Here is a 5,173-nt window from a genome sequence, read left to right on the forward strand (position 1 = left end):
AATTTCTTAGAAAGTACTATAAATTACAGTAATTAACAGCTAGAAATATTTCAAAGACAAAAAAAATTGATTGAATCTCGAAATTTTATTAGTACCACATAAATTGAGAAAGAAGAAATAACCTTTATTATTTGAAAATTGCGTAAAAGATATTACAAATCATACAACAATAATTAGCAATTTAGAATGTTAATAGACATAAATTTTTTTTTACCATAGTTAACAATAATTAAAAATTTAAACTATTTTAAATTAATATTAAAGTTTGATTAACTCTTTAATTTTGTCTTTGTCACATAAATTGAAACAAAAAATGATACATATTGGTCCCGTGCTAGCACGGGCTCCGATGTTTAGTATATATATATGAGAATCCTAGGCCCATCTACGTACGCTATTGCAAATTAGGATTTCCTTTTAATTTAATTTATTTCTAAAACTAGTCTTTCCCTATCATGAAAGATTGTGACTTTTATAAAAGGTAGTGACATTTTCGAAGGGTTGTAATATTTCGAAAAAGTTCGATAAAACACAATAATCATTTGTTCACACTACCCTTTGTTTTCTATAAATAGAAAATTTTCCTCTCATTTTAAAACAACGAAAATTTTATACTTCTTCTTCTGGACAATTAAATATTCGTGTACTTTGCTTATGTTAAATGGCTCACTGACAAATTAGAGTGTCTACATGAACTAAATGTATTTGATTGGTAATTCGTGGTTTCTTAACAATATTTAGGATATCAAACAAATTGTTCTTGTATGTATAAAAAATGTATAGTGCGTTACATCCACAACTTGAGATTAATACAAGAGAATTTCATAATAAACAATCTCTATATGCTATGTATTCAGGGCAAAACAGAAGCTCGACACATGGGACAATCTTTTTTCCTCAACAGCCATTGTTTGATGCAGCCCGTATGATATTCGTGACCACACCCAAGTGTCCCAATGGACTCTTCATGCTCAAATTCTGCTTGACATATGGCACAAATCTCTTTAGTTTCTGTGGGATTATTTACACCATCAGCAACACAATGAATTCTTGTTTTAAAATACCCCAATAATATAGCATCATCCTCTTTCTCCTCTGTGTAAGCCCGTTGATCATCAAACAGTTCACTTGCTGGTTGAGAATCATCTGAAGAATTTGGTGATAATCCGCCATTGAAATAGTCTTGTACATGTTGCTGCATTAAGGCCCTTTCCACTAAATCGCGACTACTGACGTTAATAATTGTAATTCCGCCATTGTGAGAGTTACTGTGTGGAGAAATTGTGGCTTGTAATCCCAAAACGAAGGGATGATCGTGTTGTCGTCTTCTGGAAGAACGATCATAGGGGGATCGCCTACTTCTAATTCCAATCCTACGCGAATTGACAAACATAAATTGTGAGTGACTCATTGTTCAACACCAGATTTATTTATTTATTTGAAGAAACAGAGTATGAAGGTGAAGAACACAGTATATATAGAGTTGGGCATTCATACTTTCTTTTATGTAAAGTTTCCTATTTTATTTATTTCTCCTACGATTTAAGGATTTAATTTCCTATTTTTTTGTTTTTCTTGTTTTGGAAACTCAAGGCGGAAACAAAAAGTTTTCCTATTTTATTTATTTCTCCTACATTCTTTAGGAATAGGATTTAATTTAAGGTAAAGAGAAGTAGATGGAACATAAATTAATTTCCCACTAAATTTTTTTTTGTAAATAGAGGCTATTTAAATTATTAGTAAAAAAATATATATAAAAAGAAAAATAATGGAACATATAGTAGTCTCACCAAGAATACTTCAATGGCTTTCCAACAATGCTGAAAGATACATAATCCCATCGATAAGTGGTGCATACACTTTCTCCAATTGCTCAACCAACACAGAAGAAGTAGCCAAAACAGCACACCAGGCCTTAACACCCTGTAAAATATCAAAAAACAACAGTGTAAAAGTGTCATTGGTATCCAACATGTTGTCGATAAGTCTTTGTGAGATGCTAATGTTCAAAGTTTCATTGAAGTCGATATAATCGTTATGCTCCTTTTTCTCATTCTTACAGCAAATGTAGCTACACCTCCTCCAGTATTCAGCCCAATTCTAATCGTTCCATCCTTCATTACTGCTATCACTTCATCGATAGAGAAGTCAACACCAGCATCCTTTTTCACTGTCCAACGAGTCTTCTCTCTGCCATTAAGATCAAAACAATCCTTACAATCATCAAAGTCTGCATGACAGATGACTGATCAAATAACCATAAGTTTTACAAGTATACGCAGTCCATACAACAGAAAAAAAATGATGGTTTTTTCCATAAGCTCTGAGGAACAGGATAAGGCTCAACATATTCTTGTGGAGCAGCTACACGACATCTATGTCGATGACGTGGCTCACTACCTTTAAGTAGCAACTTCTACGCTAAATATTCATCATCGGCGCAAGAACTGTTAACATTTTATGACATGTAACGATTAAGAAAATCTTGAAACAGAGTACATGGATGTAAAATTGGAGACATGATTTTGTCAGAATTGATGTTATTTTGTTGAAGCAAGTGTTTCTTATGAATAATAGTATATTGTCCAGTTGTGAATGGAGATCAAACCACTGATAGGGAACATGTTCTGGCTATCCCCCAAAGATTTTGGCACTGTACAGGAATAGCAAAAGCGAAAACAAAATCCCCATTGCAATTTCTGGGTATCCCCCAATCCCTGCCTTATCATTATAATCTATGTAGCTCCCATCGGTATTAATCTTGATACTTCCTTGATTCGGCATTGTCCAAAGAACCATCCTGCTAATTGAATTTGGCCGGAGTCTCACAAATTTGGACCCATTGATAGTCTATCTTAAAGCAAATCCTTAGCCACTTTTACTATGGAAAGTGTTTCTACTTTCTCTCAAGTTGTTTGGTGTTAACAGTAATTAATGTCCTCATTATTGTCCAATTGCGGAGGACAGACTCATAGTAGACAAACGCCCTCCTCTTTTGCAGTCATAGAAGTTGGCATTATATGGCAATGACTCAATTTTGCTATTTAGACGCCATTCAAGGTCAAAGGAATGGTGCACCCCAAGGGGAAGGTGTGTGATGTAGACAGCCTACTGTAATGTACGCATTAGTGATTGCTTCCACAGCTCGAACCCATGACCTATAGGTCACATGGATACAACTTTACCGTTGCTCCAGGGATTCGCTTCGAGGGCCGCACACCATTCTAGGTTGACTTTGCAAATACAAGTATACCAGGCAAGTGGTAGAACCGTCACATGAAAGATTATTTAATGAAGCTTAACTTCCTATATCATATTCCGACTAAAATTTGTTTTCCACTTCACAATCAGGTTTCCCATGTCAAGCTACCTACAGTCTAGGACAATTGAATTTTTTCCTGCGATGAGGTACTTCACAAGTTCAAAGCTACGCCGTCATACCTCCAATAAGCACTAACATACTATTATTCGAAATTCTCCATAACAAAGTTATAACAAGCAGTTATGCTATGGATGCTGGCCATAAAAAAGAGGGGAAAATAGAATAGAAACTCACATATTGGCTGATTAACACTATTGCCCAATGTTCTCCCTTGTGATGAATTCTTTAAAAGCATCTTCAATCTGCTTCACCGCTATTTCTAAACCATAAGAAATGGAAATATATATACATTACATTCTTTCTCAAAAAATAAATTAGAGTGATAGAAAACGTAAAAAGCTCCATCACTGCCAAGAACTTAACAATCCTAATCAAGCAACCTCGATTTTCTCGCTTTCATAATTTCTTCAGCTATTAAATCACAATAATAGAGAGAACAAAAAGTTGAAAAGATACTTGAATAGACAATAAGATAGTTAATTTCCCTCCTCGAATCAACATTGCCAACTCCTGCTAGTAAAAAATCCAGTGATTGTATCCTACATTAACCAGTTTGCAAGTACGCAATGAGAACATGAATTTGAAATTCCAATTTCCCTGCAATTGCAATAAGATCAAAGGAATTGACTTGTCGATAGGGGGCCATAACACTAACAGTATACTTGATGTCTCCTATTTCCACTTTGTAGTTTGTTGGAATCAGAAAGAAGATTTAAGAACATATTCAATCCAATGACACAATCCAGTTTTATACACCATCATTTACTATAATGAATCATACCCAATATAATCCCACAAGTGAGGTCTGGGAGGGTAGGGGATTTGCAAGACTTTATCCTTACCTTTGTGGGGTAGGGAGGTCGTTTCCGATAGACCCTCGTCTCGACAGAAAAGAAAAAAAAATTGAAGCATGGTAGCAAGAAAATATGACGGCAAAACAGCAAGATACAAATCAAATGAAAGCAACTAATACTAATACACATAGAAGAAGAAAAAAAGGAAGTGCAACAACACGCAACTACCTACAAACCTTCTAACCTAATCCTGACCTCCACTCCTTTTAGGTAACAGATTCAAATTGTAAAGTTAGATATGAAAGCATATTGATTATTAGAGAAAGATTAAATAGTGAATCACCTCATCAGCAATCATAGCAATGAAGGCTGAATTATTTGTTCTGACCGGTGCACGATTCACCATCTAAACTAAAATGATTGACCAACTACAAGAGAATTACAAACAAAAGAAAAAAAACTTTGTCAATCACATGTCTAAACCTAATTAGCAAAAACATGAATTTGGGGATTCTGATAAAACTTCAGATGCAAATTAATTGGGGAAGTAAAACAGAATCACAATATACTAATTGAACTAGGTTTTTCTGAATCTCGAAATACGAGAGGAGCCATGTAAATCAAATGTTGATAATATTCTAATTGAATCCAGACGAAACAGGAAATAAAACAGACTGAAAGAAACTCCGAATAGCCGCGCGCCGCCGCCGAACGGCCAAAAAATACAGACTGACCGGAGCATCAGCGCCGACGACCGGCAAAAAAATTTGGACCATTTCTCGATTTGTGCGTGTCATCCTTGCGCAGGGGCCATGCTAATCTTCTCTGTATCGTTCCAATTTTATCGGATGTCCCCGAAGGGACGAACTCCATTGCTTCGCTACTGTTCTTATTCTGCTGCAAACTTCTCACTGAGCTCGATGTGGAAGAAACGTAAAAGAACAGTAAATGTCGTTTTGGGTCCTTAAGTTTCGAAAACCAACCATTTCATCCTATT

General features: G+C 35.3%; 1 long non-coding RNA gene across 3 annotated transcripts; it reads right to left on the minus strand.

The window, feature by feature from the left end:
- Positions 1-723: 723 nt before the first annotated feature.
- LOC102599137 (uncharacterized) lies at positions 724-5,173 on the minus strand. Of its 3 annotated transcripts, XR_001472022.1 has the most exons (7): positions 4,911-5,170; positions 4,520-4,604; positions 3,839-3,921; positions 3,557-3,641; positions 2,061-2,190; positions 1,791-1,923; positions 724-1,373 (listed from the first exon to the last, which is right to left on the minus strand). It is a non-coding gene; the product is annotated as an uncharacterized lncRNA (long non-coding RNA). The 3 variants fall into 3 exon arrangements; XR_001472021.1 differs by having other exon boundaries at positions 1,791-2,190; positions 3,839-3,979; positions 4,911-5,173; XR_368712.2 differs by having other exon boundaries at positions 1,791-2,190; positions 4,911-5,171.

The sequence above is a fragment of the Solanum tuberosum genome, unplaced genomic scaffold, assembly GCF_000226075.1.
Source record: "Solanum tuberosum cultivar DM 1-3 516 R44 unplaced genomic scaffold, SolTub_3.0 scf00443, whole genome shotgun sequence".
Classification (NCBI taxonomy): domain Eukaryota; kingdom Viridiplantae; phylum Streptophyta; class Magnoliopsida; order Solanales; family Solanaceae; genus Solanum; species Solanum tuberosum.